Below are 27,197 nucleotides of genomic sequence, written 5' to 3' on the forward strand. Positions count from 1 at the left end.
TAGAACTCAATACCGGGGCCCCACCAGGCTGCGTACTTCACTCCCTATACACACACGACTGCGTGACAAAATGTGGTTCCAATTCCATCTACATGTCTGCTGACGACACGACTACAGTGGGTCGGATCTCGAACAACGACGAGTTAGAATACAGGGGGGAGATAGAGAATCTAGTGGAGTGGTGCAACGACAACAATCTCTCCCTCAATGCCAGTAAAACTAAAGAGCTGGTCATTGACTTCAGGAAGCAAAGTACTGTATACACCCCGGTCAGCATCAACGGGGCCGAGGTGTAGATGGTTAGCTGTTTCAAATTCCTAGGGGTTCACATCTCCAAAGATCTGTCCTGGTCCACCCACGTCGACGCTACCACCAAGAAAGCACAACAGCGCCTATACTTCCTCAGGAAATTCGGCATGTCCACATTAACCCTGACCAACTTTTACAGATGCACCACAGAAATCATCCTATTGGGCTGTATCACAGCCTGGTATGGCAACTGCTCAGCCCAGGACCGCAAAAAACTTCATAGAGTCGTGAACACCGCCCAGTCCATCAAACGCACCCGCCTCCCATCCATTGACTCCATCTACACCTCCCGCTGCCTGGGGAAAGCGGGCAGCATAATCAAAGACCTCTCCCACCCGGCTTACTCACTCTTCCAACTTCTTCCATCGGGCAGGAGATACAGAAATCTGAGAACACGCACGAACACTCAAAAACAGCTTCTTCCCCGCTGTTACCAGACTCCTAAATGACCCTCTTATGGACTGACCTCATTAACACTACACCCCTGTATGCTTCATCTGATGCCGGTGCTTATGTAGTTACATTGTATAACTTGTGTATTATGTATTTTCTTTTATTCCCTTTTCTTCACATGTACTTAATGATCTGTTGAGCTGCTCGCAGAAAAATACTTTTCACTGTACCTCTGTACACGTGACAATAAACAAATCCTAATCTGCAAGGTTAGGTGGATAGGCCACGCTGAACTGCCCCCGAATTGGAAAAAATGAATTGGGCACTCTAAATTTATTTTAAAAAAACAGACTTGTAAGAATACAGGGGAGAGATAGAGAACCTAGTGGAGTGGTGCAACAACAACAAGCTATCCCTCAATGCCAGCAAAACTAAAGAGCTGGTCATTGACTTCAGGAAGCAAAGTACTGTACACACCCCTGTCTGCATCAATGGGGCCATGGTGGAGATGGTTGACAGCTTCAAATTCCTCGGTGTGCACATAACCAAAAATCTGTCCCGGTCCACCCACGTCGACGCTACCACCAAGAAAGCACAACATAGTCTATACTTCCTCTAGAAACTAAGGAAATTCGGCATGTCCACGTTGACCTGTACCAACTTTTACAGATGCACCACAGAAAGCATTCTATCTGGCTGCATCACAGCCTGGTATGGCAACTGCTCGGCCCAAGACCGCAAGAAACTTCAGAGTCGTGAATACAGCCCAGTCCATCACACGAACGTGCCTCCTATCCACTGACTCGATCTACACCGCCTGCTGCCTTGGGAAAGCGGGCAGCATAATCAAAGACCCCTCCCACCCGGCTTACTCACTCTTCCAACTTCTCCCATCGGGCTGGAGATACAAAAGTCTGAGAACACGCACGATTCAAACACAGCTTCGTCCCCGCTATTATCAGACTCCTAAACAACTCTCTTATGATTGACCTGAATAATACTACATTCCTGTATGACTCACTCGATGTCGGTATCTATGTATTTACATTGTGCACATTTGGTTGTGTACATTTTCTAAATAATGTACACACAATTCACAGGCAGCACGGTGGCGGTGGTGGGCACTGCTGGTGGCAGTGGCACCAAGGTCCCAGGTTTGATCCCGGCTCTGGGTCACTGTCCGTGTGGAGTTTGTACATTCTCCCTGTGCTTGCATGGATTTCGCCCCCAAAACAAAGATGTGCAGGGTAGGTGGATTGGCCACGCTAAATTGCCCCTTAATTGGAAAAAATGAATTGGGTACTCTACATTTTTAAAAATAAATAAATAAATAAAATCAGAGCAGCAAGTCTCAAATGACCAAGATATCAACTTGGCTTAGTATTAACAATGTTACCTCTGAATGAGAAGGGATTCACTCCAGGACTGGAGTACATTACAGAGGTTGAGGTTTCACAGCAGCACTAAGGGAGCATATCATTGAAGCGGATTGTATTCTGGATCACATATTAAAGAAAGGCCCTGCCAGCCTGTTCAGATCCCTAGCAATATATTTGAAGCAATGGAAGCTCTTACTAATGATCAACATCTGTACCTCAAATAACAGAGAAGAATCAGCCATTCAGCCAATCACATCTGCATCACCACTTTGAAAGAGTTATTCAATTAGTTGCAGCTCCCTGTTGGTTCTCCACATTCTCGCAGATTACTCCTTTTTAAAGACATGACCAATTCCTTTCTGAAAGTTACTACTGAATCTGGTTCCACCACTCTTTCAGTTCAGGCAATCTAGACCAGATAACTTGTTGGGTAAAATAAATTCTTATCCCTCCATGGAGCTTTTTGCCATTTATCTTAAATCTGCATCCTTTGGTAATCGGAGCAGCACTTTGGTTAGCACTGCTGCCTGACAGAGCCAGGGACTCGGGTTCGATTCCGACCTCGGGTGACTGTCTGTGTGGAGTGTGCACCCCCCACACCCGCCCCATGTCCGCATGTGTTTCTCCTCTCAGTCCAAAGATGTGTAGGTTAGGTGGAATGGCCATGCTAATTGCCCCTTCGTGTCCAAAGGTTGGGTTGGGATACAGGGCTAGAACGGCGATTGAGACTAGGTAGGGTGCTCTTTCGAAGCATCGGCACAGACCCGATGGGCCGAATGGCCTTCTCCTGCACTGTAGGGATTCCGACCAACAACCCTGCCGAAGGCAAAAGTTTGTTTATTTACTTTGCTAAATCTCCTTGAAACTGCGGAGAACAATCATAGTTTGTTCATAAATGAAAACCCCTTCCCTGAACCATTCTAGCAGTTTGTACCTTCAAGGCTTAGACATTCTTCCGAATGTGTGGTGCGCAGAATTGAACAATACGACAACTGAGGGCCAAATAGTGATTTATAAAAGCTCAGTACAATGACTTTGCTTTTCCACTCTGTGCCTCTAATCGTATATGCTTTATCAATCGGATCAACGTTCCTGCTACCTTCCAGGATTAGTGAAGCCCATGTCTCCTGGGCCCAGTTTAAAATAGTACATTCAGTTTACATTGTTTCTCATTATTCCCTCCACAATGCATCACGTCTCTCCTCTCGCCATTAGATTTCATGTTATGTATCTGTCCATTTCACCAAATTGCCCATGCCCTCCGAGGCCTGTTACAATCTTTCACATGGTTTACTTCCTTTCTAGATTGTCATCTCCAAACCTTGAAATTATGGACCATGAACTGAAATTATGGGCTATGAACTGAAATTATGGGCTATGAACTATCTCCATTTTTTCAATAACCAGCTCAAATTTGCCAGACTTTTAAGAAATCCACTTCGACTGTATTAATTAACCCATATTATTCAAGCGAAAAATGGGATATAAATGAAAGTTTTTTTAAATTCTTGCACAGGATGTGGGCATCACTGGTTAGACCAGTCTTTACTGCCCTTCACTAATTGCCCTTGAGGTGGTGGTGAGCCATCTTCATGAGCTACTGTGCCCGCAGTACTGTTAAGGAGGGAATTCCAGGATTTTGACTCAGTGACAGTGAAGGAACATCGGTATATTACCAGGCCTGGGTGACGTGTGGCTTGGAAGGGAATTTGCAGGTGGTGGTGTTCTCCTGCAGCTGCAGCCTTTGTCTTTCTAAGTGGTCAGGGTTGTGGATTTGGAAGGTGCAGTCTAAGGGATTTGTTGAGTTCCTGCATGCATCTTGTAGATAGTAAACACTACTGCCATTATGCATCAGCAATGGAAGGATTGAATGTTTGTGGAAGGGGTAGCAATCAAGCGGGCTGCTTTGTCCTGATGGTGATAGGCACCATTATTACCATTCCTGGGTATGACCTATCTCACCAGCAGGACAGACCCAGCAGAGGTGGAGGGAGAGTGGTATACAGTCGGAGTCCTCAACAAAGACTCTGGACCCAAAGAAGTCTCATGGTTTCAGGTTAAACAAGATCAAGGAAACCTCTTGCTGATTACTGCATACCGGCCACCATCAGCTGATGAATAGGTTCTCCTCCATGTTGAACACCACTTGGAGAAAGCACTGAGAGTGGCAAGGGCGCAGAATGTGCTCTGGGTGGGGGACTTCAATGTCCATCACCAAGAGTGGCTCGGTAGTACCACCACAGACCGAGCTGGCCGGGTCTTAAAGGCCATAGCTGCTAGACTGGTACTGCAGCAGGTGGTGAGGGAACCAAGAGGGAAAAACATACTTGACCTCATCCTCATCAATCTGTTTGCTGCAGATGCATCTGTCCATGACAGTGTCAGTAGAAGTGACCACAGCACAAGGTCCTGTCTTCAAATTAAGGATACCCTTCACGGTGTTGTGTAGCACAACCACCATGCTAAATAGGATAGACTTCTAACAGATCTAACACCTTAAGACTGGACATCCAGGAGGTGCTGTGGGACACCAGCAGAAACAGAATAATCATAACAATCTTTATCAGTGTCACAAGTAGGCTTACATTAACACTGCAATTAAGTACTGTGAGAATTCCGTACTTGCCACACTCCGGCACCTGTTCGGGGACAGGGAGGGAGAATTCAGAATGTCCAATAACAAGCATGTCTTTCGGGACTTTGTGGGAGGAAACCGGAGCAAACCCACAGACACAAGGAGAGTGTGCAGACTCCGCACAGACAGTGACCCAAGCTGGGAACCAAATCCAGGTCACTTGCGCTGTGAAGCAACAGTGCTAACCACTGTGCTACCGTGCCGTGGTCTTCAGCCACAATCTGCAACCTCGTGGTCAGGCATATTCCCCACTCTACCATTAGCACCATGAAAGTGCGGGACAGCATGCCTTGAGCAAGATCATACCAAAAGATGAGGTGTCAACCTGGTGAAGCGACAACACAGGACTACTTGTGTGCCAAACAGCATTAGCAGCAAGTAAGAGACAGAGCTAAGCGATTTCACAACAAACGCATCTGAGCTCTGCAGTCCTGCCAGATCAAGCCATGAATGGTGGTTGACAAATAAACTCACTGGACGAGGAGGTTCCATAAATATCCACATCCTCTATGATGGAGGTATGGAGGTGCCCAGCTCATATGTGCAAAAGACAAGGCTGAGACATGCGCAACAATCTTCAGCAAAAGTGCCAAGTTGATGATCCATCTCGGTCTCCTCTGGAGATCTCCAGCATCATCGATGTCAGTCTGCAGCCAAAAGGATTCACTCCCAAGTGATAGAACATAGAACGATACAGCGCAGTACAGGCCCTTCGGCCCACAATGTTGCACCAAAACAAAAGCCATCTAACCTACACTATGCCATTATCATCCATATGTTTATCCAGTAAACTTTTAAATGCCCTCAATGTTGGCGAGTTCACTACTGTAGCAGATAGGGCATTCCACGGCCTCACTACTCTTTGCGTAAAGAACCTACCTCTGACCTCTGTCCTATATCTCTTACCCCTCAGTTTAAAGCTATGTCCCCTCATGCCAGCCATTTCCATCTGCGGGAGAAGGCTCTCACTGTCCACCCTATCTAACCCCCTGATCATTTTGTATGCCTCTATTAAGTCTCCTCTTAACCTTCTTTTCTCCAACGAAAACAACCTCAAGTCCATCAGCCTTTCCTCATAAGATTTTCCCTCCATACCAGGCAACATCCTGGTAAATCTCCTCTGCACCCTCTCCAAAGCCTCCACGTCCTTCCTATCAAGAACGGCTAAAGTACTGGACACTGCAACGGTTATGGGCCCTGACAATATTCCGGCAATAGTACTGACGATTTGTGTTCCCGAACTTGCTGCACCCCTAGCCAAGCTGTTCCAGTACAGCTACAACACTGGCATCTACCCGGCAATGTGAAAAATTGCCCAGGTGTGTCTTGTACACAAGAAACAGGACAAATCCTACCGGACCAATTACTGTTGTATCAGTCTACTCCACATCATCAGCAAAGTGATGGAAGGAGTCATCATCAGTGCTATCAAGCAGCACTTACTCAGCAATCACCTGCTCACGGATGTTCAGTTTGGCTGCCGCCAGGGTCACAGCTCCTGACCTCATTACAGCCTTGGTTCAAACATGGACAAAATGAGTGTCACGGTAGCACAGTGGTTAGCACTGGTGCTTCATGGCACCAGGGTCCCAGGTTCGATTCCTGGCTTGGGTCACTGTCTGTGCGGAGTCTGCACTTTCTCAGTGTATGCACGGGTTTCCTCCAGGTACTCTGGTTTCCCCCACAAGTCCCAAAAGATGTGCTGTTACATAATTTGGACATTCTGAATTCTCCCTCCGTGTACCCGAACAGGTGCCTGTGTGTGGCAACTGGGGATCTTGTCACAGTAACATCATTGCAGTATTAATGTAAGCCAACTAATGACAATAAAGATTTAGAAAATTAAAAAGAGCCGAATGTCAGAGGTGAGTTGAGAGTGAATGCTCTTGACATCAAGGCATCATTTGACCGAGCATTGCATCAAGGAGCCCTAGCCAAACTCGAGCCAATGGGAATCAGGGGGATATTCTCCGCCAGTTGGAGTCATACCTGGCACAAAGCAAGATGGTTGTGGTGCTTGGAGGTCAATCATCTTAGCTCCAGGACATCATTGCAGGAGTTCCTTCGGGTAGTGCCTTCGGCAAACCATCTTCAGCTGCTTCATCAATGACCTCCCTTCCATCATACGGTCAGAAGTGGGGATGTTTGCAGATGACTGCACAATATTCAGCACCATTTGGGACTCCTCAGATAATGAAGCAGTCCACGTCCAAATGCAGCAAGACCTGGACAATATTCAGGCTGGGCCTGACAAGTGGCAAGTTACATTCATGCCACCTAAGTGCCAGGCAATGACCATTTCCTACAAGTGAGGATCTAACCACCACCCCATGACATTAAATGGCATTACCATCATTAATCCCCCACAATGAACATCCTGGGGTTACCATTGATCAGAAACTGAACTGGACTAGCCATATTAATACTGTAGCTACCAGGGCAGGTCAACGGCTAGGCATTCTATGGTGAGTAACTCACCTCCTGACCCACCCAAAGTCTCTCCACCATTTACAAGGCACAAGTCACAAGTGTAATGGACTACTGTCCACTTGCCTGGTGAGTGCAGCTCGAACAACACTCAAGAAGCTCCACACCATCCAGGACAAAGCAACCCGCTTGATTGCTCCCCCTTCCACAAACATTCATACTCTAAACCATTGATGAAGTGGCAGTTGTGTGTACCACCTACAAGATGCACTGCAGTAACTCACCAAGGTTCCTTAGACAGCACCTTTCAAAGCCCCGACCACTACCATCTAGAAGGACAAGAGCAGGAGATACCTTGGAAGTTCCCCTCCAAGTCACTCACCACCCTGACTTCACTGTCCTTGGGGCAATATTGTGGAACTCCCTCCCTTACAGCACAGTTGGCATATCTACACCTCAAGGACTGCAGCGGTTCATGGTGGCAACTGACTGTCATCGTCTGAAGAGCCACTAGGGTTGGGCAATAAATGCTGGCCTAACCAGAGATGCGCACATCCAGCAAATGTATTAAAAAATAAATTGCTGGAGCTGCACTCATCCAGGAAGGTTGAGAGTATTCCTTTAAACTCCTGACTTGTGCCTTGTAGATGGTGGACAGGTTGCGGAGTCCTACCCTTTCTTCATATTTTCTCCACCCTTAAGCAACAGAATGCACCATTTTTGCACCGCTAATTTTCTCCCTTATGCTGCAAATGAAGCCAACCTGATCATATTTAGACCACAAAGTATTAGGCCAGACTGCAAGACCTTGTCTGAATGGTCAAGCTTTAATCATTAAATGTGTCTTGGCAGTCCTCTGCCCATTTGCAGCAGGGATTAACAATCCAGGAAGCTTCACTGATAAACCAAAGCTAACTGTAGATTTTGTTTCATTTGTGGGATGTGGGCAATGCTGGCTGGGCCATTAATTGTCCATCCTAATCTAAAGGGCTCAGTTCCATACTCAGAAACCCACAGTGTGTGTAAATGAGAAGGCCCGTTTCTGATGGAGAGTTCAATTTAAAACCTGGCTGATTACAGCATTTTCCTAAAAATTAACCGAGCCTCGACCTTCAAATTGGAGACCATGAGGTTTGTAAACACTGCTGCAACCACTAGACTTACAAGACTGTCCAACATTCACTTTTAGTATTTATCATGAAATAACACAATACAAATTTACTGATAATTTAAGAATCAACTAACATCATATTAATTTTAATCAATTAAGACCCTTTTTGTTTTCAGGTGCTCTATCTATAGTTAAGAAAGCATTATGGTAAATTACAGACCACTTAGAGCTCAGATGCTGCCCACAGCCAGTAAGCTTTTTAAAATGTTCAGTTTGCATTCAACGATTTGAACCCTTTTGAGGTTCCAGTATAGAACACAATGAATTCCAGAACCTTACACTGCAGTCATTGAAAAGACAATCCTTCTCTTTTCCCAACATTAATAGATATAAAAATTCAAGGTAAATACAACACACACAAAATTTACAGAGTTGTTACAGCAGATAAGAGTAGTCCACCTATCGTGACTGCGGCATCACTCCCGAAGAGCAATTTAGCGGTTCCATTGCCCGTTCTTCATCCCGTAACCTTCCATATTCTTACTTTTCAGAAAATAATCAAATTCCCTCGAGTGCCTTGATTGAACCTGCCTCAAAGAACAGTACAGTACAGCACAGCAACAGGCCCTTTGGCCCTCCAAGCCTGCGCCGATCACGATGCCGGACTAAACATGAAACCTTTTGCACTTTCGGGGTCCGGCTCCCTCTATTCCCATCCTAATCATCTATTTGTCGAGATGTCTCTTAAACATCACTCTTGTATCTGCTTCCACACCACCTCCCATAGGAGGTCTGAAGATGACGCCAGAGTGGGGCGGCTCTCTGCGAGCTCACTCCAACAGATCATCTTCTTACATTTCTTATAACCGTACTAACCTTATAAAACTTAATTCTAACACCAACACGATCTTTAACCTCTCTTTTATGTTCACTTACAGATTTGAAGATCCTCCGACGTCCATGGGCCAGCCCACAAGACCCGACCCTGGAAGTGGAAGAAGCCAGACTCGAAGTTCGATCCCAATGTCGCACAGGCACCGACTCGCCTCCGGGTTCGCCCGACCCAGCCTGGGCAGCGACCCGGCCCCCTAACCACCATCCATGACGAGACACGGCCAGCGACCCAACCCGCAGAGGACCGCCAACACCCTGACTTACTGGCAGGTGGATGAAAGGAGGAAAATCAACGTGAAGACCCGGCCAGGCCAAGGCCCAATTCCAGGAGCGCCCAACGCTGGATCCGAACACATGACCTTCCCAACTTGACCCAGGGACCCAAAGCCAGATTAAAGACCCCAAAACGGCAACGCCCCGTGCGAGGACCCGAACACGTCAAAAGGTAGACCCATCCTCGCAGAACTACCAACCGGATCGTGAACAAGCCCCCCCGCCTACCCCAAAATCGCAATCAGCGCCTGGGATCCCGTCAGCTCTTCCACAAGGTCAGACTTCTTCCATCAAGAAGGGGAGTAGAGACAACCCCGGTAACTATAGACCAGTGAGCCTTGCCTCTGTTGTGGGCAAAGTCTTGGAAAGGATTATACGAGATAGGATTTGTAATCATCTAGAAAGGAATAATTTGATTAGGGATAGTCAACACGGTTTTGTGAAGGGTAGGTCATGCCTCACAAACCTTATTGAGTTCTTTGAGAAGGTGACCAAATGGTGTACAAGGGTAAAGCAGTTGATGTGGTGTATATGGATTTCAGTAAAGCGTTTGATAAGGTCCCCCACGGTAGACTATTGCAGAAAAAAGGGAGGCATGGGATTGGGGGTGATTTAGCGGTTTGGATCAGAAATTGGCTAGCTGCAAGAAGACAAAGGGTGGCGGTTGATGGGAAATGCTCTGCCTGGAGTTCAGTTACTAGTGGTGTACCACAAGGATCTGTTTTGGGGCCACTGCTGTTTGTTATTTTTATAAATGACCTGGAGGGCGTAGAACGATGGGTGAGTAAATTTGCAGATGACACTAAAGTCGGTGGAGTTGTGGACAGTGGGGAAGGATGTTGCAGGTTACAGAGGGACATAGATAAGCTGCAGAGCTGGGCTGAGAAGTGGGAAATGGAGTTTAATGCAGAAAAGTGTGGGTGATTCATTTTGGAAGGAGTAACAGGAATACAGAGTACTGGGCTAATGGTAAGATTCTTGGTAGTGTGGATGAGCAGAGATCTCAGTGTCCATGTACATAAGATCCCTGAAAGTTGCCACCCAGGTTGAGAGGGTTGTTAAGAAGGCGTACGGTGTGTTCGCTTTTATTGGTAGAGGGATTGAGTTTCGGAGCCATGAGGTCATGTTGCAGCTGTACAAAATTCTGGTGCGGCCGCATTTGCAGTATTGCGTGCAGTTCTGGTCGTCGCATTGTAAGAAGGATGTGGAAGCATTGGAAAGAGTCCAGAGGAGATTTACCAGGATGTTGCCTGGTATGGAGGGAAGATCTTATGAGGAAAGGCTGAGGGACTTGAGGCTGTTTTCGTGAGAGAGAAGATTATTAAGAGGTGACTTAATAGAGGCACACAAGATGATCAGAGGATTAGATAGGGTGGACAGAGAAAGCCTTTTTCCTCGGATGGTGATGGCTAGCATGAGGGGACAGATGTCAGAGGTAGGTTCTTTACTCGGAGAGTAGTAGGGGCGTGGAATGCCCTGCCTGCAACAGTAGTGGACTCGCCAACATTAAGGGCATTTAAATGGTCATTGGATAAACATATGGATGATAATGGAATAGCGTAGATGGGCTTTAGATTGGTTTCACAGGTCGGCGCAACATCGAGGGCCGAGGGGCCTGTACTGCGCTGTAATGTTTGATTGCTCTAGATTCCTGGACCATCCAGAAGCAGCCACCGATCAAGGAAGCAAGGGAACGCAGTGGTCTGCAGGGGAGATTAAAACAACACTGTTTCAAGTCTCCTCTCCCCAGCATACTTCTGGCAAAGGTCCAAGCGATTGAAGACAACCTGGACGAGCTTAACACTAGACTTACCTCTGAGAGGGAAGAGACTGCTGCATGCACGGTTTCACGGAGACATGGCTCACCCCTGCCTCATCGGACTGTGCCGTACAACCGAATGGCTTCTCACACACCAAATGGACCGCATGACGTCATCAAGCAAAACATAGAATTTGTGCAGTACAATTGCAGCAACGGTTGGAAATTGGGAGAGGGGATTGTGCAGCGGGACCTGGGTGTCCTTGTGCACCATTCGCAGAAGGTAAGCATGCAGGTGCAGCAGGCGGTAAAGAAGGCTAATGGTATGTTGGCCTTCATTGCAAGAGGTTTTGAGTATAGACGCAGGGATGTGTTTCTGCAATTGTACAGTGCCTTGGTGAGGCCACACTTGGAGTATTGTGTGCAGTTTTGGTCTCCTTCTCTGAGGAAGGATGTTCTTGCTCTCGAGGGAGTGCAGCGAAGGTTTACCAGACTGATTCCAGGTATGGCGGGACTGTTATATGAGGAGATTGACTAGGTTGGGATTGTTCTCGCTGGAGTTCAGAAGAATGAGGGGGGGGGAATCTCTCAGACGTATAAAATTCTAACAGGACTAGACAGGGTAGATGCAGGGAAGATGTTACCAATGATAGGTGTGTCCAGAACCAGGGGTCACAGCCTGAGGATTCAGGGTAAATCATTTTGGCGAGATAAGGAGACATTTCTTCACACAAAGAGTGGTGAGCCTGTGGAATTCATTACCACAGGAAGTCGTTTCATAGAATTTACAGTGCAGAATAAGGCCATTCAGCCCATCGAGTCTGCACCGGCTCTTGGAAAGAGCACCCATCCCAAGGTCAACACCTCCACCCTGTCCCCATAACCTAGTAACCCCACCCAACACAAAGAGCAATTTATCATGGCCAATCCACCTAATCTGCACATCTTTGGACTGAGGGGGGAAACCGGAGCACCCGGAGGAAACCCACGCACACATGGGAGAATGTGCAGACTCCGCACAGACAATGACCCAAGCTGGAATCGAACCTGGGACCCTGGAGCTGTGAAGCAATTGTGCTATCCACAATGCTACCGTGCCGCCCAAGTTGATGCTAAAACTTTGAATATATTCAAGAGGCGGCTGGATATAGCACTTGAGGAGAATGGGATCAAAGGCTATGGGGAGAAAGCAGGATTAGGCTATTGAGTTGAATGATCAGCCATGATCGTGATGAATGGCGGAGCAGGCTCGAAGGGCCAAAAGGCCTCCTCCTACTCCTATCTTGTATGTATCTAAAATTAAGGGTGGAGGGGTTTGCCTCCTCATCACCTCCTCCTGGTGCTCAGAAGAGGTGACCCTGATGACCAACTGTGCCCCGGACTTGGAATACCAAACTGTGAAATGCCGCTTGTACTAGCTTCCGTGGGAGTTTGCTTCTGCCATCATCACAACAGTCTCCATCCCACCCCAGAAGGAAGTGAAGAAGGCGTCTGATGAATTGAACACTGCTATAAATAAGAATGATGTGGAGATGCTGGCGTTGGACTGGGGTGAGCACAGTACGAAGTCTTACAACACCAGGTTAAAGTCCAACAGGTTTGTTTCGATGTCACTAGCTTTCGGAGCACTGCTCCTTCCTCAGGTGAAGGAATAAATAAGAATGAAACACAGTACCGGGAGGCCTGGTTCATAGTGGCCAGGGACTTCAACCAGGCCAACCTCAATGGACTGTCAAAATTCCATCACATCTCCTGTCCCATCAGGGGCGCCAACATCCTTAACCACTGCTACGCAAACATCAAGGGCACCTACTGATTCATCCCCGGCCGTCTTCGGAAAATCAGATCATAAGATGGTGCTCCTTCTCGCGGCATACAAGCAGAAACTTAAAGCAGGAGAATCCGGTTAAGAACGTTGTGTAATACTGGTCCGAGGCAACAGAAGAGCTCCTGGCTAGGAATCAGTGGACTGGTCCATATGGGCAGTACTGTAGCACAGTGGTTAGCACTGATGCTTCACAGTGCTAGGGTCCCAGGTTAGATTCCCGCTTGGGTCACTGTCTGTGCAGAGTCCGCACATTCTCCCAGTGTCTGCGTGGGTTTCCTCCGGATGCTCCAGTTTCCTCCCACAAATCCCGTAAAACATGTTTGTTCGGTGAACTGAACATTCTGATTTCTCCCTCCGTGTACCCGAACAAGGACCATAATGTGGCGACTAGGACATTTTCACAGTAACTTCATTGCAGTGTTACTGTAAGCCTACTTGCAACAATAATAAAGATTATTACCAAAACTAGGGTCAAATGGAAATCGAGGGGGGAAATTCTCCACTGGTTCGAGTCATGCCTATCACAAAGGAAAATGGTAGAGGTCATCATCTCTGTCCCAGGACATCACTACAAGAGTTTATCAGCATAGTGTCCTAGACCCAATCATCTTCAGCTGCTTTATCAATGATCTTCCTTCCATCATAAGGTCAGATGTGTGAATGCTCGCTGATGATTGCGCAATGTTCAGAACCATTCACGACTCCTCACACACTGAAGCAGTCCACATGCAAATGTAGCAAGACCTGGACAATATCCAGGCTGGGCTGACAAGTGGCAAGTAACATTCCAGCCACACAAACGCAGCACTGTAGCACAATAGTTAGCAGTGGTTAGCACAGTTGCTTCATAGCTCCAGGGCCCCAGGTTCGACTTGGGTCCCGATCTGTGTGGAGTCTGCACATCCTCCCCTCAAGGTTACTATGTAAAATAAAAGCTCACGGTGTAGGGGTAATATATTGACATGGATCGAAGATTGGCTAGCTAACAAGAATCAGAGAGTTGGCATAAATGGATCATTTTTGGTCGGATGTGATGAGTGACGTGCAACATGGATTAGTGCTGGGGCCTCAACCTTTTCCAAGTTATATAAATGGGACTCGTATCAAGGGGATGAAGGGACTGAAGATTTGGTTGCAAAATTTGCTGATGACACAAATTGCTGGAGTGGATGTATCGTTTTTGCAGATTGGGGGATCTGAATGGCCATAAATTAAGAGAGTGGAACGTGCAACGAGACCTGGGTGTTCTCGTACACCAATCACTGAAGATAAGCATGCAGGTTCAGCTGACAGTGAAGAAGGCACGGTGGCGCAGTGGTTAGTATTGCTGCCTCACACCGCCGAGGTCCCAGGTTCGATCCCGGCTCTGGGTCAGTGTCCGTGTGGGAGTTTGCACATTCTCCCCGTGTTTACGTGGGTTTCGCCCCGACAACCCAAAAGATGTGCAGGGTAGGTGGATTGGCCATGCTAAATTGCCCCTTAATTGGACAAAAATGAATTGGGTACTCTAAATTTAAAAAAAAAGAAAAAGAGTAAGAACAAACAGAAACCTCATAATAACTAAATAACTACCGAATGATCCAGCCCCCTACCTTCCCCATTTTAACACCTCTATTTTCCCCACACCCCCCTCAGTTTTCCTTGAAGAAGTCGATGCATGACTTCCATACCGTGCAGGGCAGCACGGTAGCATAGTGGATAGCACAATTGCTTCACAGCTCCAGGGTCTCAGGTTTGATTCCCGGCTTGGGTCATTGTCTGTGCGGAGTCTGCACATCCTCCCCGTGTGTGCGTGAGTTTCCTCCGGGTGCTCCGGTTTCCTCCCACAGTCCAAAGATGTGCAGGTGAGGTGGATTGACCATGATAAATTGCCCTTAGTGTCCAAAATTGCCCTTAGTGTTGGATGGGGTTACTGGGTTATGGGGATAGGGTGGAGGTGTTGACCTTGGGTAGGGTGCTCTTTCCAAGAGCCGGTGCAGACTCGATGGGCCGAATGGCCTCCTTCAGCACTGTAAATTTTATGAATCTATGAATCTCCGGGCAAACCCATCAACTGACCCTCTTAAGGCGAACTTGATTTTCTCCAGCCTTAGGAGCTCCGCCAGGTGTGTCTCCCCCCCGCCCGCCGCGGTGGCTCCGAGTCCCTCCACTCCAGCAAACTCCGCCTCCGAGCTACCAGGGAGGCAAAGGTCAAAACGTTGGCCTCTCTCGCCCCCTGGATTCCCTGGGCTTCCGACACATCAAATATCACCACTTCTGGACCCCTTCCAGCATCCAAGGTTATTATTGTCACATTTTCCTCCTTTCATCCATCTGCCATCTTTATTATTGTCACATTGACACTGCAATAAAGTTACTATGAAAATCCCCTAGTTGCCACACTTACACTGAGGGAGAATTCAGATTGTTCAAATTACCGAACAGCATCCAGAGGAAACACACGCAGACATGGGGTGAATGTGCAGGCTCGGCATAGACAGTGACCCAAGCTGGGAATCAAACCTGGGACCCTGGCGCTGTGAAGCAAGTGCTAACCACTGTGCTACCGTGTTACCCCTATGCTACTATGCCGCGAAGGTGCTTCTATGTGGGCATCGATTTGCGGAACCTCAGCACCTCGGACATTACATCCATAACCCCTGCGAGAACTCCACCTTCAGACATGCCCAAAATATGTAGACATGGTTCGCGGGCCTCCCCGCGCACACCCATCCTCCACCTCCTCAAAGAACCTGCTTATCCTGGCCACCGTCATATGTGTCCTATGAACCACGTTAAACTGGATAAGTCTAAGCCTCGCACACGAATAGGATGCATTCACCCTCCTCAGAGCCTCCTCCCAAAACCCAGCCTTCATCTCCCCCAGTTCCTCCTCCCAAAACCCAGCCTTCATCTCCCCCAGTTCCTCCTCCCATTTCCGCTTGACTTCTCCTACCGGGGCTCCCTCCCAGTCCATTAGCTCCTTGTAGATCTCAGGCACCTTACCTACCCCACTGTTTCTTTCGACACCACCTTATCCTGTAATCCCGGGCGGCAGGTCGGGAAAGGATGGCACCTGCTTCCTCACATAAGTATCGGAACCTGTTCCCACTATGCAGTTCATATTCCTCAAAACTTGAAAAGCTGCCCCTACAAACAGGTCCCCTAACAGGTGGATCCCTGCACTTCGCCACCCCTGAAACCCCACAGCCAAACCCCCCGGGGCAAATCTATGATTAGCTCAAATCAGAACTGCACCGAGGCACCTTTCAACCTCAGATGCTGCCGCCACAAACACAGGGCTGGTGGAGTACCTGGCGCCCGCCACCCCCCCCCCCCCCCCCCCACCGTAATATTCGCTGCCCAATAATAATAATTCATGTTTGGCAAGGACAGCCCCCACCCCAACAGCACCTTCTTTACCAGTGGGGTTTTCCCCACCCACACAAACCCCGAGATCAAAGCATTAACTTTCCTAAAGAATGATTTTGGGACGGAGATCGGGAGGCTCTGAAAAACAAACAAAAGCCTCGGCAACACCGTCAATTTCACAGTCTGCAGAAGACACCAAGTTGGGTGGGAGGGTGAGCTGTGAGGAGGATGCCGAGATCCTTTAGTGTAATTTGGATAAGTTGAGTGAGTGAGCGAATAAATGGCAGATGCAGTATAATTGAGAAATGCATGGTTATCCACTTGGTAACAAAAACAAGAAGTCAGATTATGATCTGAATGGGCATAAATTAGGAGAGTGCAACGAGACCTGGGTGTTCTCGTACACCAGTCACTGAAGATAAGCATGCAGGTTCAGCCGACAGTGAAAGTGGCAAATAGCGGGCAGCACGGTGGTTAGCATTGCTGCCTCACGACGCCGAGGTCTCAGGTTCAATCACGGCTCCGGGGCACTGTCCGTGTGGGAGTTTGCACATTCTCCCCATGTCTGCGTGGGTTTCACCCCCACAACCCAAAAGATGTGCAGGGTAGATGGATTGGCCACACTAAATTGCCTCTTAAATGGAAAATAAAATAAGCGGGTACTCTAAATTTATAAAAAATAAGAAGGCAAATGGTTTGCTGACCTTCATAGCGAGAGGATTAGAGTACAGGAGCAGGGATGTCTTGCTGCAATTATACACGGCCTTGGTAAGGCCACATCTGGAATATAGTGTGCAGTTTTGGTCTCCTTATCTGAGGAAGATGTTCTTGCTCTAGAGGGAGTGCAGCAAAGGTTTACCAGACCGATTCCTGGGATGATGGGACTGACGTATGAGGAAAGATTGAATTGGTTAGGATTGTATTCACTGTAGTTCAGGATAATGAGGAGGGATCTTACAGAAACCTATAAAATTCTAACAGGGTAGATGCAGGAAGCATGTTTCCGATAGTGGGTGTATCCAGAACTAGGGGTCACAGTCCGAGGGCAGAGATGAGGAGAAATTTCTTGAGAGTGTGGTCAGCCTATGTATGGAATTCGTTACCACAGGAAATAGTGGAGGCCAAAATACTGTTTTCAAGAAGCAGTTAGATGTAGCACTCAGGACGAAGGGGATCAATGAATATGAGAGGAGTGGGAAAGTGGGATTAGGCTATTGAGTTGAATGATCAGCCATGATCATAATGAATGGCAGAGCAGGCTCGAAGGCCTCCTCCTGCTTCTATTCTCTATGTTGCAATCCCCGCTACAGGAACTAATTTACTAATTCAGTGTCACTGCACTGACTAGTCCAATCCTTTCTCTATGACAGCTAATCCCACCTCTCAGGATTGATTCTAGCAATTTGCCCACTACTGGTCTAAGACTAACTGCTTTGTTATTGTTCGGCATTTCCTTTGATCCTTTTTAAACAATGGGATCACATTTTCATTTTTCCAGTCCGCCAGTTCCTCCCCTGTACTCAGTGATTTCTTGTTACCTCAGTCTAAATGGCTAATTCTGAGACTGAAGCCCCATGCTCTCGATTCCCCAGCCAGAGTAAACATTTTCTTACATTTATCGTGTCAAGTTCCTTCAGAATGTGAGATGTTCCAATTCGGTCATGTCTCAATTTTCTAAATCCCAGGGACTAAAGGCACTCAATCTTTCCCTCGGGACAATTTCCGCACACCAGGAGCCAGTGTAATAAACCTTGGATATGGGGGGGAGGGGGGGGGAAATTAAGAGATATTGCTGGAAACACTCAGGGTAGGCAGCTTCCGTGGGGAGAGTCAGACAGGTTGAACATAGAACATACAGTGAAGAAGGAGGCCATTTAGCCCATCGAGTCTGCACCGACCCACTTAAGCCCTCACTTCCACCCTATCCCCATAAAGCAAAAACCCCTCCTAACCTTTTTGGACACAAAGTGCAATTTAGCATGGCCAATCCACCCAACCTGCAAGTCTTTGGTCTGTGGGAGGAAACCGGAGCACCCGGAGGAAACCCACGCAGACACGGGGAGAACGTGCAGACGCCGCACAGACAGTGACCCAGTGGGGAATCGAATCTGCGACCCTGCCGCTGTGAAGCCACAGTGCCAGCCACTTGTGCTACCGTGCTGCCCCGTGACTTTGAAGAAACACAGAAGAAATGTATCACGATTATTGTTTCAACATGAGCATCTCCAAGGAAATGGACAACTAGGAACAAGTAACCTCGATATATATTTTACAAATATGTTTTCTTTAACTCTAGCATTTCCTGTCATTGTCCCTCATTCTAAATTACTCTGCCAGATTATTAATAGCACTGGCCTATGGAAACATTACACTGTTGTTGCAAACTTCAATAGTGGATACGTAACCAAGGTATTGACAAGACAGACAAGATACTAATACGAAGGTAAGCAACAATTCCCCAGACATATCTCATTGTGCACCCACACCTCCAAACAAACTCCCATCGAGCCCCATTCCACACACCCCCAAATCAAACTCATAACTCCCCTGCCAACCATCCCCTAATCCTCATCCCAATTACATCCCCTATTTCCCCAACCAAACTCACAATTACCCCATCACCAAACAAATTCCAATTTCTCAGCCAAATTCCAAACACCACCATCCATCAGCCAAATCCCAAACGCAGCCATTCCTCGCCCAAATCCCAAACACCACCATCCCTCAGTCAAATCCCATACACAGGCCACCCTCAGCCAAATACCAAACACCGCCATCCCTCAGGAAAATCCCAAACCCAGCCATCCTTCACCCAAACCCAGCCATCCCTCAACCAAACACCAAACCCAGCCATCCCTCAGCCAAATCCCATACACCACCATCCCTCAGCCAAACCCCAAACCCAGCCATCCCTCAGCTAAACCCCAAACCCAGCCATCCCTCAGCCAAATCCCATACACCACCATTCCTCAGCCAAATCCCAAACCAAGCCATCCCTCAGCCAAATCCCAAACCCAGCCATCCCTCAGCCAAATCCCAAACCCAGCCATCCCTCATCCAAATCCCATACACCACCATCCCTCAGCCAAATCCCAAACCCAGCCATCCCTCAGCCAAACCCCAAACCCAGCCATCGCTCAGCCAAATCCCATACACCACCATTCCTCAGCCAAATCCCAAACCCAGCCATCCCTCAGCCAAATCCCAAACCCAGCCATCCCTCAGCCAAATCCCAAACCCAGCCATCCCTCAGCCAAATCCCAAACCCAGCCAAATCCCACACCACCATCCCTCAGCCAAATCCCAAACCCAGCCATCCCTCACACTAATCCCAAACCCAGCCATCTCTCAGCCAAATCCCAAACCCAGCCATCCCTCAGCCAAATTCCTACCCCAGCCAAATGCCAAACCCAGCCATCCCTCAGCCAAATGCCAAACCCAGCCATCCCTCAGCCAAATCCCAAACCCAGCCATCCCTCACCTAAATCCCAGACCTAGCCATCCCTCACCCCAAATTACAAACCCAGCCAACCCTCACCCAAATCCCAAACCCAGCCATCCCTCAGCCAAATCCCAAACCCAGCCATCCCTCAGCCAAATCCCAAACCCAGCCATCCCTCAGCCAAATCCCAAACCCAGCCATGCCTCAGCCAAATCCCAAACCCAGCCATCCCTCAGCCAAATCCCAAACCCAGCCATCCCTCAGCCAAATCCCAAACCCAGCCATCCCTCAGCCAAATCCCAAACCCAGCCATGCCTCACCCAAATCCCATACACAGACATCCCTCAGCCAAATCCCAAACCCACCATCCCTCAGCCAAATCCCATACACAGACATCCCTCAGCCAAATTCCAAACCCAGCCATCCCTCAGCCAAATCCCATACACAGACATCCCTCAGCCAAATCCCAAACCCAGCCATCCCTCAGCCAAATCCCAAACCCAGCCATCCCTCACCTAAATCCCAGACCTAGCCATCCCTCAGCCAAATCCCAAACCCAGCCGTCCCTCAGCCAAATCCCGAACACAGACATCCCTCAGCCAAATCCCAAACCCAGCCATCCCTCAGCCAAATCCCAAACCCAGCCAAATCCCAAACCCAGCCATCCCTCACCTAAATACCAGACCTAGCCATCCCGCACCCAAATCCAGCCATCCCTCAGCCAAACCCAAAACCCAGCCATCCCTCAGCCAAATCCCAAACCCAGCCAGGCCTCAGCCAAATCCCAAACCCAGCCAAATCCCAAACCCAGCCATGCCTCAGCCAAATCCCAAACCCAGCCAAATCCCAAACCCAGCCATCCCTCAGCCAAATCCCAAACCCAGCCATCCCTCAGCCAAATCCCAAACCCAGCCATCCCTCAGCCAAATCCCAAACCCAGCCATCCCTCATCGAAACCCCAAACCCAGCCATCCCTCAGCCAAATCCCAGCCATCCCTCACCTAAATCCCGGACCTAGCCATCCCTCACCCAAATCACAAACCCAGCCATCCCTCACCCAAATTGCACCACCCTCAAATCCAACACAAGGCGCTGGGAGGGTGGAAGGTGCAAGGCGTGGGTGGAATTGTGTTGAGGGCACGAGGGCCAAGGTGGCTCGACGGCCAAGGTGGTGGCGTGTGGCTTTCGGAGTGGTGGCGCAAAGTTGTAATATGCGGGGTTAGGCTGGTGAGGGGGGGGGGGGAAGAGGGGGCCGGGGGGGGGGGGGAAAGAGGGGGCCGGGGGGGGGGGAAAGAGGGGGCCGGGGGGGGGGGGAAAGAGGGGGCCGGGGGGGGGGGGGGAAAGAGGGGGCCGGGGGGGGGGGGAAAGAGGGGGCCGGGGGGGGGGGGGAAAGAGGGGGCCGGGGGGGGGGGGAAAGAGGGGGCCGGGGGGGGGGGGGGGGAAGAGGGGGCCGGGGGGGGGGGGGGAAAGAGGGGGCCGGGGGGGGGGGGGGGGGAGAAAGAGGGGGCCGGGGGGGGGGGGGGAAAGAGGGGGCCGGGGGGGGGGGGAAAGAGGGGGCCGGGGGGGGGAAAGAGGGGGCCGGGGGGGGGGGGAAAGAGGGGGCCGGGGGGGGGGGGAAAGAGGGGGCCGGGGGGGGGGGGAAAGAGGGGGCCGGGGGGGGGGGGGAAAGAGGGGGCCGGGGGGGGGGGAAAGAGGGGGCCGGGGGGGGGGGGAAAGAGGGGGCCGGGGGGGGGGGAAAGAGGGGGCCGGGGGGGGGGAAAGAGGGGGCCGGGGGGGAAAGAGGGGGCCGGGGGGGGGGGGGGGAAAGAGGGGGCCGGGGGGGGGGGAAAGAGGGGGCCGGGGGGGGGGGGGGGGGAAAGAGGGGGCCGGGGGGGGGGGGGAAAGAGGGGGCCGGGGGGGGGGGGGGAGAAAGAGGGGGCCTGGGGGGGGGGAAAGAGGGGGCCGGGGGGGGGGGGGAAAGAGGGGGCCGGGGGGGGGAAAGAGGGGGCCGGGGGGGGGGAAAGAGGGGGCCGGGGGGGGGGGAAAGAGGGGGCCGGGGGGGGAAAGAGGGGGCCGGGGGGGGAAAGAGGGGGCCGGGGGGGGGAAAGAGCGGGGGGGGGGGGGGGGGAAGAGGGGGCCGGGGGGGGGGGAAAGAGGGGGCCGGGGGGGGGGGGGGGAAAGAGGGGGCCGGGGGGGGGGGGGAAAGAGGGGGCCGGGGGGGGGGGGGAGAAAGAGGGGGCCGGGGGGGGGGGGGAAAGAGGGGGCCGGGGGGGGGGGGGGAAAGAGGGGGCCGGGGGGGGGGGGGGAAAAGAGGGGGCCGGGGGGGGGGGGGGGGAAAGAGGGGGCCGGGGGGGGGGGGGGGAAAGAGGGGGCCGGGGGGGGGGGGAAAGAGGGGGCCGGGGGGGGGGGGGGGAAAGAGGGGGCCGGGGTGGGGAAAGAGGGGGCCGGGGTGGGGAAAGAGGGGGCCGGGGTGGGGAAAGAGGGGGCCGGGGTGGGGAAAGAGGGGGCCGGGGTGGGGAAAGAGGGGGGCCGGGGGAAGAGGGGGCCGGGGGAAGAGGGGGCCGGGGGAAGAGGGGGCCGGGGGAAGAGGGGGCCGGGGGAAGAGGGGGCCGGGGGAAGAGGGGGCCGGGGGAAGAGGGGGCCGGAGGGGCCGGGGAAGAGGGGGCCGGGGGAAGAGGGGGCCGGGGGAAGAGGGGCCGGGGGGGGGGGGGAAGAGGGGGCCGGGGGGAAGAGGGGGCCGGGGGAAAGAGGGGGCCGGGGGGGGGGGGGGGAGGAAGAGGGGGCCGGGGGGGGGGGGGAGGAAGAGGGGGCCGGGGGGGGGGGGAGGAAGAGGGGGGGGAGAAGAGGGGGCCGGGGGGGGGGGGAAGAGGGGGCCGGGGGGGGTGGGGGAGAGGGGGCCGGGGGGGGGGGGGGGGGGAGAGGGGGCCGGGGGGGGGGGGGGGGAGAGAGGGGGCCGGGGGGAGGAAGAGGGGGCCGGGGGGGGGGGAGAGGGGGCCGGGGGGGGGGGGGGGGGGAGAGGGGGCCGGGGGAGGGGGGAGAGGGGGCCGGGGGGGGGGGGGAAGAGGGGGCCGGGGGGGGGGGGGGGAAGAGGGGGCCGGGGGGGGGGGGGGGAAGAGGGGGCCGGGGGGGGGGGGAAGAGGGGGCCGGGGGGGGGGGGAAGAGGGGGCCGGGGGGGGGGGGAAGAGGGGGCCGGGGGGGGGGGGGGAACAGGGGGCCGGGGGGGGGGGGGGGGGAGAGGGGGCCGGGGGGGGAAGAGGGGGCCGGGGGGGGGGAAAGAGGGGGCCGGGGGGGAAGAAAGAGGGGGCCGGGGGGGGAGAAAGAGGGGGCCGGGGGGGGGAGAAAGAGGGGGCCGGGGGGAGAAAGAGGGGGCCGGGGGGAGAAAGAGGGGGCCGGGGGGGGGGAGAAAGAGGGGGCCGGGGGGGGGGAGAAAGAGGGGGCCGGGGGGGGGAGAAAGAGGGGGCCGGGGGGGGGAGAAAGAGGGGGCCGGGGGGGGGGAGAAAGAGGGGGCCGGGGGGGGGGGGGAGAAAGAGGGGGCCGGGGGGGGGGGGGAGAAAGAGGGGGCCGGGGGGGGGGGGGGGGAGAAAGAGGGGGCCCTGGGGGGGGGGGGGGGGGAGAAAGAGGGAACCGGGGGGGGGGGGGGGGGGGGAGAGAAAGAGGGGGCCCGGGGGGGAGAAAGAGGGGGCCCGGGGGGGGGGGGGGGAGAAAGAGGGGGCCCTGGGGGGGGGGGGGAGAAAGAGGGAACCGGGGGGGGGGGGGGGGGGAGAGAAAGAGGGGGCCCGGGGGGGGAGAAAGAGGGGGCCCGGGGGGGGGGGGGGGGAGAAAGAGGGGGCCCGGGGGGGGGGGGGGGGGGAGAAAGAGGGGGCCCGGGGGGGGGGGGGGGGGGAGAAAGAGGGGGCCCGGGGGGGGGGGGGGAGAAAGAGGGGGCCCGGGGGGGGGGGGGGGGAGAAAGAGGGGGCCCGGGGGGGGGGGGGAGAAAGAGGGGGCCCGGGGGGGGGGGGGGGGAGAGGGGGCCTGGGGGGGGGGGGGGGGGGGAGAGAAAGAGGGGGCCGGGGGGGGGGGGAGGAGAGAAAGAGGGGGCCGGGGGGGGGGAGGAGAGAAAGAGGGGGCCCTGGGGGGGGGGGGGGGGGGAGGAAAGAGGGGGCCCGGGGGGGGGAGAAAGAGAGGGGGCCGGGGGGGGGAGAAAGAGGGGGCCGGGGGGGGGGAGAAAGAGGGGGCCGGGGGGGGGGGGGGAAGAAGAGGGGGCCGGGGGGGGGGGGGGGAAGAGGGGGCCGGGGGGGGGGGGGGGGAAGAGGGGGCCGGGGGGGGGGGGGGGGGAGAGGGGGCCGGGGGGGGGAAGAGGGGGCCGGGGGGGGGGGGGGGGAAGAGGGGGCCGGGGGGGGGGGGGGGGGAAGAGGGGGCCGGGGGGGGGGGGAAGAGGGGGCCGGGGGGGGGGGGGGAAGAGGGGGCCGGGGGGGGGGGGGGGAAGAGGGGGCCGGGGGGGGGGGGGGGAAGAGGGGGCCGGGGGGGGGGGGGGGAAGAGGGGGCCGGGGGGGGGGGGGGGGGGGGAAGAGGGGGCCGGGGGGGGGGGGGGGGAAAGAGGGGGCCGGGGGGGGGGGGGGGGAAGAGGGGGCCGGGGGGGGGGGGGGGGGAAGAGGGGGCCGGGGGGGGGGGGGGGGAGAGGGGGCCGGGGGGGGGGGGAAAGAGGGGGCCGGGGGGGGGGGGAAGAGGGGGCCGGGGGGGGGGGGGGGGAAGAGGGGGCCGGGGGGGGGAAGAGGGGGCCGGGGGGGGAGGGAGAAGAGGGAGCCGGGGGGGGGGGGGGAAAGAGGGGGCCGGGGGGGGGGGGAAAGAGGGGGCCGGGGGGGGGGGGGAAAGAGGGGGCCGGGGGGGGGGAAAGAGAGGGGGCCGGGGGGGGGGGAAAGAGGGGGCCGGGGGGGGGGAAGAGGGGGCCGGGGGGGGGGGGGGGGGAAGAGGGGGCCGGGGGGGGGAAGAGGGGGCCGGGGGGGGGGGAAGAGGGGGCCGGGGGGGGGGGGAAGAGGGGGCCGGGGGGGGGGGGAAGAGGGGGCCGGGGGGGGGGGAGAAGAGGGGGCCTGGGGGGGGGGGAAGAGGGGGCCGGGGGGGGGGGAAGAGGGGGCCGGGGGGGGGGGGGAAGAGGGGGCCGGGGGGGGGGGGAAGAGGGGGCCGGGGGGGGGGGGAAGAGGGGGCCGGGGGGGGGGGGAAGAGGGGGCCGGGGGGGGGGGGAAGAGGGGGCCGGGGGGGGGGGAAGAGGGGGGCCGGGGGGGGGGAGAGAGGGGGGCCGGGGGGGGGGGAGAGAGGGGGGCCGGGGGGGGGGGAGTGGGGGGGCCGGGGGGGGGGGGAAGAGAGGGGGGCCGGGGGGGGGGGGAGAAGAGGGGGCCCGGGGGGGGGGGGGGAAGAGGGGGCCCGGGGGGGGGGGGGGAAAGAGGGGGCCCGGGGGGGGGGGGGAAGAGGGGGCCGGGGGGGGGGGGAAGAGGGGGCCCGGGGGGGGGGGGGGGGGAAGAGGGGGCCGGGGGGGGGGGAAGAGGGGGCCCGGGGGGGGGGGGGGAAAGAGGGGGCCCGGGGGGGGGGGGAAGAGGGGGCCGGGGGAAGAGGGGGCCGGGGGGGGGGAAGAGGGGGCCGGGGGGGGGGGGAAGAGGGGGCCGGGGGGGGGGGGGGAAGAGGGGGCCTGGGGGGGGGGAAGAGGGGGCCGGGGGGGGGGGGGAGAGAGGGGGCCCGGGGGGGGGGGGGGGGGAGAGGGAGAGGAGAGGCAAGGAGCCAAGCAGCTGGGGGGCAAATCCGCAAGTCAAGGGCGTTTGGGGTGGAAAGCCCAGAGATTTGGAAGGGGAGGGGGGATTGCGGCCCAACCGGGGGGGGGGGGGGGGGGGGGAGTTGCAAAGGGGGAGGGGCAGACTCGTGCCCAACGGTTTTCTTCGTCAATCCGCCGCCGCCCCGCGATTGAGGGAAACAGTTGACGGCTCGAGCGCGGCTGCGCGTCCAGAAGGCGCAGGGTCAGGCCGAAGCTCCGTCGTTTCAGCGAATAAGCAAGAGACGCGAACCTTTCACCCCCTCAGAAGACGAAGGGCAGGACCAAGATTTTTATTCTGTCGAACCGATCTACACACTGAAACTCCCCCCCAAAAAAACTCCAACCTTTCAATCAACCAAAATTGCAAATGCGAGAAAAACGGCCTCAAAGATGCGTTACCAAAATGGAGACGGTCCTGCACCGACCTCTGGGGATGGCGTGATGCAGCGACCGCGCATGTGCGGATAGACTGGCCTGGTTATTGGGACCGCAAGCTGCAGGGGGCGCGATTCAGGGAGACTGAAGGCTTCCTGTCAACGGAGCACAGATAAAAGCTGCAGTGTGTGAATAGCATATCACCAAGAAAACAGCACAGATATTAAAGGTGCAGTGTGTGAATATAGATAACCAATAAAACAGTACCGATATAAAAGGTGCAGTGGGCGGCCAGGGAGAGAGGAAGAATGAAGGACAGAGGTGGGAACGCGGTCTTGGACCCAGCAGGGTGAACGGGGTGTTAAAGGAGTTTTATACCAGGCTCTATGAGTCGGAACCTCCAGCTGAGGTCGAGGGGATGAGGCAGTTCTGGGTGAGTTGAAGTTTCCGAAGGTGGAGGAAGGATTGGTGGAGGGGTTGGGAGCCCCGATTGGAATTGAAGAAATAGTAGAGGGGCTGGAGGCCATGCAGTCGGGTAAGGCCCGGGACTGGACAGCTATCCAGTGGAATTCTACAAGAAGTTTTCGGAGCTGCTGGGTCCGCTGCTGGTGAGGGCATTTAATGAGGCAAGAGAGCGGGGGTCTTTCCCCCAACAATGTCACAGGCCTCGATCTCACTGATCCTGAAGTGGGAGAAGGACCCAGAGTTATGTGGGTCATATAGGCCAATTCCCCTATTGAATGTGGATACTAAACTGTTGGCTAAAATATTGGCCTCAAGAATAGAGGACTGGGTCGCTGAGGTGTTTAGGGAAGACCAGACGGGGTTTGTTAAGAGCAGGCAGCTGACGGCCAATGTTAGAAAGCTCTTAAATGTTATAATGATGACCTCAGAGGGGGGGGGGGAAGATGAAGGTGGTGGTTGCGATGGATGCGGAAAAGGCCTTTGACTGGGTGGAGTGGAATTATTTGTGGGAGGTGTTAGAACGGTTTGGGTTTGGGCAGGGCTTCATTGATTGGGTTCGGTTGTTCTACCAGGCATCGGTGTCGAGTGTACGAACGAATCGGCTGACGTCGGGCTATTTTAAGCTGCACCGAGGGTCAAGGCAAGCGTGCTACTCTCCCCGCTGTTGTTTGCTCTGGCCATAGAGCCATTGGCGATGGCGTTAAGAGCATCTAGGGACTGGAAGGGGGTGGGGGTGGGGGAGTGGTGGAACACAGGGTCTCGCTTTATGCCGACGACCTGCTCCTGTATATTTCCGAC

The 27,197-nt window shown here is 54.6% G+C and overlaps 2 protein-coding genes across 4 annotated transcripts in view; one reads left to right on the forward strand and one right to left on the reverse strand.

Moving 5' to 3' along the window:
- znf318 (zinc finger protein 318) overlaps positions 1 to 25,994 on the reverse strand; it is an 84,664-nt gene extending 58,670 nt beyond the window's left edge. The window contains exon 1 of one of the 2 annotated variants that reach the window (XM_072500313.1): positions 25,904 to 25,994. The gene's annotated coding sequence lies outside the window, so the exon portion shown is untranslated. Of the gene's footprint in view, positions 1 to 25,809; positions 25,829 to 25,903 lie in introns of those variants that run through there. The other variant, XM_072500314.1, reaches the window with a different exon arrangement.
- abcc10 (ATP-binding cassette, sub-family C (CFTR/MRP), member 10) overlaps positions 25,781 to 27,197 on the forward strand; it is a 712,922-nt gene continuing 711,505 nt past the window's right edge. The window contains exon 1 of one of the 2 annotated variants that reach the window (XM_072500316.1): positions 25,781 to 26,163. The gene's annotated coding sequence lies outside the window, so the exon portion shown is untranslated. Of the gene's footprint in view, positions 26,164 to 26,299; positions 26,368 to 27,197 lie in introns of those variants that run through there. The other variant, XM_072500319.1, reaches the window with a different exon arrangement.

This window comes from Scyliorhinus torazame, chromosome 4, assembly GCF_047496885.1.
Source record: "Scyliorhinus torazame isolate Kashiwa2021f chromosome 4, sScyTor2.1, whole genome shotgun sequence".
Taxonomy (NCBI): Eukaryota; Metazoa; Chordata; class Chondrichthyes; order Carcharhiniformes; family Scyliorhinidae; genus Scyliorhinus; species Scyliorhinus torazame.